Here is a 12388-nt window from a genome sequence, read left to right as displayed (position 1 = left end):
TAATATGTCATCTTAATTAATCAAAATTATTATATTATATAGTGAGAGAAATAAAAATTATGATTGCAGAAAATAAGAGATTTTTTAATTTAAATATTAAATAAAAATACTAGTTTTAAATAAAAATTATTTTTTAGAAAGATAAATATTTTCCTTTTATTTATTTCTTATTAAGTGAATTAATAAGATATGATAAGTTTAAAATATTGGCTAATTTTATCCTATTTATAACAGTATTTGTAGATAGGATAAAATGAGTCAATAGACATAATAAATTTATCGTACTTTGTTAGTTCGCAAATAATGGATAAATAGTATTCGGATATGATATAAGTAGATAAAAATATTTTTTAAAATATACTTTTTTTAATTTTTTGAAAAATAAATATTTTTATTTTATAAATTAGGTTGTATTATAAATTATGAAAAAATTTAATAGTAATAATTTTAAATAAAATACATAAAATAACTTCCAAAATTTCTAAAAACATATATATCTTTACCAACTAAAAAGGTTATGAAGACATGTATAAAAAAAAAGGTTATGAAGGCAATTTGAACGTAGGCATTATACTAGATAAAGTTAAAAGTTCTAACATCCTTCCACAAATTTTAAAAGTAACAAAAACTAAATCTGTCTATTTATACTTATGCCACATTTCATTAATGAATCTCAGTTGCCATAATAAACCCACATTTTATGTCAACTTAATGGTCATGTCCTACTAAACGCATATATGGCTTGATGTATACATTCAAACAGTTTGTAAGTGAAGGACAATTACCATATCTTGTCTTTAGCTCTCCAAGATTAGTTGGAAAGCACTTACTCAATGATCGGCAAAAAAATTTATTTATTATAATTTAATTAAATAATTACGCAAATATCACAGTTTGAGAAATATTTACGCATCTATTGCACACTGTGACGTTCCTTTTGGGCGTCACATGTAATGCCCCACTGGGGCGTCTCTCGTGGAGGGGAAGACGCCCAAATGGGGCGTCTCTCATGAGGTGGTGACACGTGTCACTTGTTTTTCCAAAAAGAAATTTAATTTAATCATAAAACTTCTAAAGGCCATAACTTTTGACTCGAGTATCCAAATCAGGTAATTCTTTTTTTGATTCCACGTAACTTTTCGAGATCTACGCAATGACATATCATTTGATATATTTTATTTCTCACCAACATAATTTAAATTTAAATCAGGTAATCCTTCTTCCTTAGATATTTAGAATATTTATTTAATTATTTCCTTTATTAATACAGATTTTTCAAATTGATTTTTGAGTTTAAATCACAAATCAAATCTTTATTTTGTTTTCCTTATTAATAATAATTGTTACTTTTAATTAAAATCACAAACCAAATTTTTTTATAATAAAAAAAAATTTAATTTAAATCACACATCAAATCTTGATTTATATTTTGTATTAAATCACAAACGTAAAACTTAGAGGCTTCTGAGTTTAAAAATATGACACGTGTCAAAACCTAACACATCACCAATCACGTCTAAATTGGGTTTCAATCAAGAGGAAATCACGCCTAATTTAGGTAATTTTATTTTTGAAAAACATTCATAAGCCATCATTAATTTCAAACCACGAATAATAACCCAGAAGCTTATAGCATTAATCATTAATTTTAAAAATAATATCCTTCTTCCTTAGAAATTTATAATATTTATTTAATTATTTTCTTTATTTCTACAGATTTTTCAAATTGATTTTTTAGTTTAAATCACAAATCAAATCTTTATTTTGTTTTCCTTATTAATAATAATTTTTTTTTATTTTGAATTTAAATCACAAACCAAAATTTTGTTATAATAAAGAAAATTATTATAAAAAAAATTTAAATCACAAATCAAAATTTTAAATTATTTTTTTATATTAAATCACAAATCCAGAACTCAGAGGCTTCTGGGTTTAACCGCTCTTATAATACCATTCTTGCAAATTAAAATTGTGCCTTTGAGAAATAAAATATGTCAAATGAGATGTGATTGCGTAGATTTCGAAAAGTTATGTGGAATCAAAAAAAGAATTATCTAATTTGGATACTTGAGTCAAAAGTTATGGCCTTTAGAAGTTTTATGATTAAATTAATTTTTTTTTTGGAAAAACAAGTGACACGTGTCACCACCTCACGAGAGACGCCCCATTTGGGCGTCTTCCCCTCATAAGAGACACCCCAGTGGGGCGTCACATGTAATGCCCAAAAGGGACGTCACAGTGTGCAATAGATGCGTAAATATTTTCCAAACTGTAATATTTGTGTAATTATTTAATTGAATTGCAATAAATAAATTTTTTTGCCCTCAATGATCTCTCAAAAGAAAAATATGATAGAAGGGCTAATTAGGCTGATAAATTTTAATAAGCTCTAGTGAAAATCTTGGAGATTGACAATCCAAGTATTTTGATGGCAGAACTGAAATCCATAAACTTTCTAAGGATTAAGGTATATTAGGAGTTAGGACAATACATACACACAAAATACTACTACCTTTTAGACTTGGGTTGTCACCCTATTTTCTAATAAATCCTATAGCATATAATCATTTTAATTTCCGATTCCTGAAAAAAGTAATTGTCTATTCAAGGCTTTCTTCTACATACTTTTTGTATATACATGTAATTTTATATGTACACGGATAAAAACAAATTCCTTTCCTCCATTTAGGCATCTAATAATTGTGACTCAAATGAAAATGATGTTTCATAGATTTTTAACTACCATTATTAGTTTACATCCAAAACAAATAAAACAAAACTAGATGAGTTGCTTCTTATTGCAAATCTGTGGGTTATATGAGTTCCTTCTAGTTCTAGACCTTTCTCCAAAATCTTATAGATTCATATTAAAGGGTCATATCCAATAAAGGAAATATTGTTAGCAATTCAAAACAACAAATACTGAGCTTACCCTCATCATACATGCATATCATCTATGTTGCACCACGGGACACGAGACATGAGATACGACACTCCGACACGTTAATTCTAAAAAATATTAAATTTCGACATGTTAGGACATGTTTTGATATTATATAATATTTTTAATTTATGTAATGTATATTATATTTAATATTCAATAATTTAACATAAAAATAAAGATAAACTTATAATACCCATCAATTTTGCAAATAAACATAAGATATCTCAAATGTTTATATTAAACTCAATGAAATGGTAATCGTAATCCAATGAATCTAATAGTTGGAATTCAAAATGCAACGCAACGTAACCTTTGAATATTTTTTGAGTCTTTGCAACGAGTATTGTAGTGTCGGGAAGTGTCAGAGTGTCGGTGAGTGTCGGACACGACATGTCAGGATTTTTGAAGTGTTAGTGCTTCATAGCATATCATTGAGGAATGTTGATTTGTCATTAGGGGTGAGCAAAAGAACAAAAAAATTGAACTCAACTGCACTTAAAATAATTGGTTTTTAAAAACCAGTTCATGAATCGAACTGGTTTTTCAAGAATCGAACCGAACCGAACCGTTTTATTATTTTATTTCTTTTATTTTTTTATTTTTTCTTTTATTTTCAGAATAGATTCGACCCGAACTGATTCTAAATCAAACTTTTTTCGAATCAAACCGAACCGTTTAAACCAATTTGGTTTAGTTCCTCAAAAAATTCAGTTTAATTTGACCCATGCTTACCCCTATTTGTCACAAACCTTTACAATCCAATCAACCTACTGGTAACCTGCAACATCTATTTTGCTAAACCTCTTTAGTGTATTAGGCTAATAATCCTCCATAAAAAAATTTCAAGATATTATATTCTAATTCAAAGAAATTCTTATGTTTTTTTATGGTAGGGTAAAACCTCAGTTAATCCTAACCTATATTACCAAAATCTCATAGGATTTAGTTAATTTTTAAGTTTAAGATTTAAATTTCTTCTCTATGAATGAATAATCAAAAATCAAAAGAAGCAAAATATGAAAAAACTGAAGTGGTATAGGAATGAGTTGTAGATACAAGGTATGTTTTGATGATAACAAAATGAAAACAACAAAAAGAGAAGAGCATTGATCAAGAGCAAAAAAGCATCAGCTATGTGTAATAATTGAAGATGCATGTTGGAGCAACAAGGAAGAATAAGAGGAGAAAAACCAATATCAAAGCAACAACCAAGGACAACATCTAAGAGAAGCTCAATATACAAGCATGATGAAAGAGGATCAAAACCAACAAGTAAAAACATCAAGCTCAAGTGAAGAATCAATATCCAAGATCGAATGCAACAAGCTAAGTCCAATTCCTTATTAGAATACATTTTTAGAACTTAGATATGATTGTAAAAGTAAATTGTAAATTGCATTGCATGAGCTCAAAGTTTTTCTCAAAGTAAATGTGTTTTTCAAATTGCATAATCCATGACCTTTAAATACTTGAAAGAAATTTGAAAAACCTATGGAAAATATCCTTGACATATTTTATAACTTCAAAACATATTTATCAAGTCAAGATCGTTCATAAAAAGTGATTGAAATCCATTTTGAAACAAATATCTTTCATATCGAGTCAAGATTTCCATAAAGCTATCTACCAGCAAATTTTTCGCATCAAATATGATGGATTTCGATCTTGTGTTGTAGATCTCTCTCTTATCTTTCCAACGAGACCAAGATCACATCAATCCCACAAGAATAGCTAAAGTTATCCCCAAAATATAAAACAATGTTCTTGTTGTCAAATTTTCAACCTTCAACAGGTTGGGAATCGATTCCCTGCAGATGGGAATCGATGACCCTATGTGGTAATTGATTATCTATCTATGGGAATCGATTCCCTCTTTCTGGAAAGGTCGGGAATCGATTTTCCAAGAATAAGAATCGATTCCCTATACGACAGAAAGCCTGTAACAGCTATAAATAGCTAGTTTTGGGAAAAATCACTATATATACATTCTCAACAGCCCTAAAATGGATTGATCACTAATCCTACACATCTTACGTATAATTTGAGAGCTTCTACACTATTATTGCATATTATTTCATATATTTCAAGACACCACTTTAGTCACTTTTTCCTTGTCTTCTTCATCCATATGCTGGCCAAAAATGTGGAGACCATTGGAAGGAGCTTGAGACTTCTACTTTGAGTTCCACTTACTTTTAGTTGTAGGTTTCAACATGAAAGTTGTTCCCCATACCCCTTTATCTCATCAGACTATTTATCCAATGCACATCAAATATAAGATAGGATATGTGCTTACAAGCCTCCTATCATTTTTTTACTTTTATCCAGCCCTCTTATCATATTCGGCCCACCAAACATGTAACATCCACTATAATCAGCTAGAATAGAGGATAACATATTACTTCTTAATTCTTATTTTAAATCAAAGAGTATAAGATTCTCACCCAGTGGATATAAAATAAAGCATATGATAAAATACACTTAAAATTTAATTATGCATATAACTGAGTCAAATACATTGATTTCTTATCTCTGAATTATTTTACATCAAGTAGGAACTTTAACTAAGCTTGTATACACAATCTTCATGAACTTCATACAGTCCTCAAAATCTTTAATCATGATACTTCATCCTACTCCAATGATACATATACTGGCATGTTTACTCTGTGGAAAAGTTAGCATAAAAACAAAGGTACGTGAGATAAATCTCAGTTATATTGGGGTTTTCGAACTATAACCAATCTAAGAAAATAGTAACTTAAATAACAACCATATAAAAATATGAAATCTTAAAACTTTTAAAGCCCAGACCTTTGTGGGCTTATACGTACAAATATATAAAGGAACATGTAGTCTTTAACTAAAATGACTAAAACTCAAACCTTTGTGAGCACCCAAACCTTTGTGGATTCTGTATATGAAAGGTTTTATATGGCAAAACTCAAGCCATGATAAGGCATCTGATGCACCCGAGCTGACTGACTTGGATATGATTTTTCTATAATTTATTCCATAGCTTAGGGCTTTTCACTAATTGTTAATTATTTCCTTTTTTGTTATTTTTATATTATGTTTGAGTGTGCATTGATTGTGCATTATCTCATTTGATTGCGCATGATTATAGTTATTTACTTTTTTGTTATTTTATTTTGCCTATTTAAGTCTTGGAGAACCTTATTATTATTAGGTTGTTTTTGGTTAAAGAAAATTAAGAAAAGAGAAATTTATTTTTTCGCAATCCTTATTTCGTTTTTTCTTTCTATTTTGCCAATTGGTTACTGTTTCGACATTATTTGGTAATCAGAGCTCTGGTTGTCACATAAATGGATGAACATAACAATGGCGGTTGAGGTCGAGGTCGTGGACGAAAAGGTTGAGGCGACGACGGCGGTAGCGGGCATGGTAACACCCTTAACGGCGATGACGAACAACCACACATCGACGTGCGAAACACCGTAATTGTAGCAATGGCTGCTACAATGGCAGAACAAGGTAAATGAATTCAGGAGCTCGAACAACTGTTTGCCCAAACACAGTTGGACGAGTCAGATGAAGGATGAGAATCTGAAAGATCATCTCATAAGGAGGAAAGGAGATTCTGGAACTGGAACTAGGAGCGACGAGGACGAAGTCAACCTGGAAATCAATCTTTCTTGCTAATATTGGGGTGAAGATTGAGATCCCGAAATTCAAGGGTACCACTCATCCAGATGAGTTTATCGACGGGTTACACACCGTTGAAAAGGTCTTTGACATCACAGACTTGATAGAAGACCATATGGTCCCGATCTATGATGAATCTGATGAAGAGCAAGATGATGAGAATCCTATTATGGATACTCCAGTTTATGACAAGTTCCCTATCTATGATAAGTATGATTGGGAGCAAAACAATGAGAATCCAGAGGTGGAAGAAATCTCTTGTAGTGATTTCAGTGGAAAGTCAGCTATTAGAAATTTTAATATCTTTGACAAAGATAAAGTTCTACCCAAAGATATCATGCGAAATGATCTTTCATTCAAGAAGTCTTTAGTTTGCAAGCAATATTATAAATTTCGGGACAACGAGCATAACAACCTTATGCTCCATGGAGATAAAGATTTATCTTTTGGTAAAAGTTTAATTGTAGACCGTCAAGGACAATGGGACTTGCTGGTACATCAGACAAAATTTTCCAATGACGGATCACATATATGATCATTGAACCAAACTGTGGGCAATAGTCTTTTTGGAATAGTTTATGGGTTTTGTCCACTTACTCCCTTAGAAGAACTCGTAATATTTCTAGTTCCCAAGCAGTTTAATACGAATGCAGATGAGTGTATCAAGAAAGAATTGCATTCACAAGTCCTAATCTTAATTAGGGAATTTGGTGATATTGTACCAGAAGAGTTGCCACCTGGGTTACCACCTAAAGAAGTTGATATCAATGAAGACGAAGCAAATTCAAGGGCGAATCTTTTCCTAGCAGGGGAGGGTAATGCACCCGAGCTGACTGACTTGGATATGATTTTTCTATAATTTATTCCATAGTTTAAGGCTTTTTACTAATTGTTAATTATTTTCCTTTTTGTTATTTTTTATATTATTTTTGAGTGTGCGTTATCTCCTTTGACTGCACATGATTATAGTTATTTACTTTTTTGTTATTTTATTTTGCCTATTTAAGGCTTGGAGAACCCTATTATTATTAGGTTATTTTTGGTTAAAGAAAATTAAGAAAAGAGAAATAGTGTTTTCTCGCAATCATTGTTTTATTTTTCTTTCTGTTTAGCCAATTAGTTACTGTTTCAGCATTAAATGATGCCGAAAGCGCATAGAAAAGTGGCTAAACAAAAAGTTAGGATTTTTATAAAAGAGTAACCCTTCGATTCTCAATTTCTAATTATCAAATAACAAAATTCAACTCTTAGAATAAGGGACATAAGCACCCTTTTATAGACTAATTACAAATAGATTCAAAATTCTAAATCTAAAATTCTAAAAATAATAAAACTTCCTAAAATAAATATAACAGTAATTAATATCTAAAAATAAATAAAAAATTATAAATAAAAAATTCAAAATACATCCCAAATCTTTAATCTCAAATCATGCCAAATATGTTGCTTTTCTTTTCTTCCCAAACAAATCACAATCACATCTACTGCTTTACTGGGACTTGGATTCGATTGTAATTTGTTATATTTCAAATCATTGCCTCTTTCAACAATTGGGTCATACTTATTGGGCCACAACTTTAGTTGACTACGAGCTTCTTGAATCAATGGTTGGGCCATGTACAATGGGCCAACTGTAAGTGCATCATTCTCCCCTACTAGGAAAAGATTCGTCCTTGAATCTTGTTTATCTTCACTAATCTCAATTTATTTAGACAAAAACTCAAATGATAAATCTTCCCCTATTAGATCTTCATAATCTGATTCTCCATCAGATTTATTATAGACTGGATTATCATCATAAACTGAATCTTCATCATAAGATGGATAATCATCATAAATGGGATAATTATCAACAATCGGATAATCATCATAAATCGAATTATCATCATAGATCGGATCATCATTACAAACTGGATTATGATCATAGACTTCAAAGTCAGGAATGTTGATTTGGATCTCGATATCTTGAAAAGTGGACTGATTTCCAGGTCGTACTTCCCAATTCTGTCCCTGGTTTAGAATCCCCAAGAAATTGACGTCCTCTTCTTCATCATCAGATGCGTCATCTAATTCCATTCCTTCTTCGGATTGAATGCTCAACTTTGTCCACGCAAGTCGCCGCTCCAAATATTGGATTTCCATGCTCTGCACCTCCACAAGAGTTCGCTTCGAAATTTGAATTTTCATGCATACCCGCACGAGTTGTCGCTCCAAATCTTGAATTCTCTTTCTCTGTGGCCGCACACATAGTCACTTCAAAACTTGGATTTTCTTATCCAACGCTTGCTCAAGTTGTTCCTTCAAATCCTGGATCCGCCTTCCGAGCTCTTCATTTTCTATATCTCGCGGGTCAATCTGACGCAGTTGTCTATATTCTTCAGGAACGAATCCACGTTCCCTACCCTCGTGACTCTGCCGTCGTCGACCTCCATGATTTAGTTCAGCCATTGGTTGAAGGCAACCTAGTGCTATGATACCAAATAATGATGAAAGCGCATAGGAAAGTGGCTAAACAGAAAGTTGGAATTTTTATAAAAGACTAACCCTCCGGTTCTTAATTTCTAATTATCAAATAACAAAATTCAACTCCTAGAATAAGAGATATAAACACCCTTTTATAGACTAATTACAAATAGATTCAAAATTCTAAATCTAAAATTCTAAAAATAATAAACTTCCTAAAATAAATATAAGAGTAAATACCCTTTTTAGTCCCTCACAATATCCACGAAGGCCTTTTTAGTCCCTAGCAATAAAAAAGGAACAAATTGGTCCCTGAAATTACAAAAAAAGGGCCACGTTGGTCCTTCTGTGAACTCCACCGTAATGGCCCAACTAACGGTGCCTATGTGGCACGTTAGTGTGCTGACGCGGCTTGGACGTTGGCAGCGTGGATGAGCAAACGACGACATTTTGTTGCAAATGGGTTCAGAGCTTTCCAAAGTAGGGCACGACGTCGTTTCTTGCTTTGATCATGAACCCTAAATATGAAAATACCCCAAATTCCTTCCATCGAACCCTAAACAGACACAAATCCCCCAAATTGATGAGCAAAACCCTAAACAGCAATACGCCCGCAAAATCTCTAGACGTTGATGATTAAACTCGACGACAGTAGAGGACATCAACCGGATTTGCTGGGCGTGGGAGAAGATGAGTGTTTCTTCTGGCATGGGGGGATCAAGTGGGAGTACTTCAATGGGGGGAAGAACACTGACAAGGACCGCCGATCGTAGGTGCAAATGTGGGAGACAAAGTATTGTATATACCTCCAAAACTGAGAGAAACCCAAACAGGGCTTTCCTTGGGTGTCCTAATTTCAAGGTATACATGTGTAATGTGCCCCTTGTGATTTTTTTAGATGGGTATATGACATGTGTAATGAACCCATGGAGCTGGAAGAAGCAAGAATTCACATAGTGGAGTTAGATGTTGCTGAAATTAATTTCAAGTTGAAGTATGTGGGCATGATGATGAGAGAGCAAGATGTGAAGATTACTGAGCAAGGAATGAAGCTTCATGAGCATGAAAGAAAACTGAATGATGTATACCTGAAGATGGTGGAGGAGTTAGATAGGATGGACAAACAAATTAGGACAGTTGATAGGTCAGCTAGGGTCTTAGGTGCTGCTTGTGTCGGTGTGATCATCATCTATATGTTTGTTGTTAGCGTGGTAAAAGTGAAAACAAGTTACCCCAATGTATTTTTCCTTCAATGAATTGTAATGGGCACTCAGTACTGTTGTTATACAAATTAATGAAGAATGTTGTATTATATGGAACATTCTCTGTTGGTTCGAATCTGTGTGTTTGTGTATGGTATCATATGGCCTATTATAAAGAAGCTTTCAATGTATTCCTATATATCTTCTGGCATCATATATTTGTGTATCAACTACTGCACTACTGGATGCTAAGTTTCTTTTAGTATAGTATATTGCATAGTTAGGCATAGAATGAAGGCCAATAGCTTGCTACATTGTATCACAAACCATCCATGTACAAATATAGATGCAAAAATCATGAAATTGCTGTTACAGAAGTTCCATATTGTTATGCACATTTGTTAACCAAGGCAAAACACGAGGGCCATTTTGGTCCCTGACAAATTACATCGAGTACCATTTTGGTCCCTGACAAAATGCACGGGGCCCATTTTGGTCCCTGACCACAGAAAAATAGGACATGACTTCATTGATTTTCTATCCAGTACAAGTTTACAGAACAAAAGTGCATAACAAATAACATGGAGGTCCAACAACTACAATTACATAACTCAGTTAGGCATAACAGTAAAAAATGGACATGCTTGTATGACATTCATCTACCCTGTTAGACATAACAGCTGGAACATTCATCAACCCTGTGACCATTTTGGTCCCTGACAAAATGCACGGGGCCCTTATTGGTCCCTAAACAGAGAAATGGCTGCACATACTTGTCTGCTTTTGTATGCAGTCCAAATTTGTTCAAAACAGAAGTGCAATACATCAGATACAAATGCTGTCCAATATGTTCAACCAGTAGACATGCAATACTCAGTTAACAAACATATCTCAGTTAAATATATTTGTCCAAGAACTACAAAAGAGTAGTGCATTACAAAATAAAGTCAACTGCCAGGAATGAAAAGAAAGGCCCCTAAATACAATATGGCTAGAATTCAAAAAAAAACATTGACTATATGAGGCCTCCAAAAACATAATGGCCAGAATTTACAAAAAAGTCAATCACATTATATGCAGTCCTTGTCAGTTGGCTCATGCACTACTCCCACTTTATGTACAACATTCATTCATTTTCTTGAGGCAGGCCTTGGTGCCCTGAAACCAGGGGTTGTCATGAAGGCAAAAAATCTGCTTCGTCTGCCACTGGATGCTGCATTCCTTGTTTCCTCACTCAACATTTCATTTTCCTGTTGTAGATTTGATGGAGGTGGGCTGCTTCCTCTCAAGTTGCCTTCATCTGGCTGAGAACTACCATGTGCTGCAGGGCCTCCTTGACTTAATGGGATTTCATCCACTGAGTTGGATCCAATCCTTACATATTCTGGTCTTGCTTGTCTGTTTTTTTTTTTTGTTGGAAGATGGTGGTCCCTTACAGCTCTTTGCATAGTGTCAAGTCTGAAGTACTCCCACATTTGCACCTACGACCGGCGGTCCTTGTCAGTGTTCTTCCCCCCAATGAAGTACTCCCACTTGATTCCCCCATGCCAGAAGAAACACTCATCTTCTCCCACGCCCAGCAAATCCGGTTGATGTCCTCTACTGTCGTCGAGTTTCAATCATCAACGTCTAGAGATTTTGGGGGCGTATTGCTATTTAGGGTTTTGCTCATTTATTTGGGGGATTTGTGTCCGTTTAGGGTTCGATTGAAGGAATTTGGGGTATTTTCATATTTAGGGTTCATGATCAAAGCAAGAAACGACGTCATGCCCTACTTTGGAAAGCTATGAATCCATTTGCAATAAAACGTCATCGTTTGCTCATCCACGATGTCCAACGTCCAAGCCGCGTCAGCACACTAACGTGCCACATGCGCACCGTTAGTTGGGCCGTTATGGTGGAGTTCACAGAAGGACCAACGTGGCCCCCTTTTTTGAAATTTCAGGGACCAATTGTTCCTTTTTTATTGCTAGGGACTGAAAAGGCCTTCGTGGATATTGCCAGGGACTAAAAAGGGTATTTACTCTAAATATAACAGTAATTAACATATAAAAATAAATACAAAATTACAAATAAATAATTCAAAATACATCACAAATCTTTAATCTCAAAT

Source organism: Gastrolobium bilobum, unplaced genomic scaffold, assembly GCF_033153095.1.
Source record: "Gastrolobium bilobum isolate Gb01-03AN ecotype WA unplaced genomic scaffold, APGP_CSIRO_Gbil_v1 utg56199, whole genome shotgun sequence".
NCBI lineage: Eukaryota > Viridiplantae > Streptophyta > Magnoliopsida > Fabales > Fabaceae > Gastrolobium > Gastrolobium bilobum.
This window is presented reverse-complemented; position numbering follows the sequence as displayed.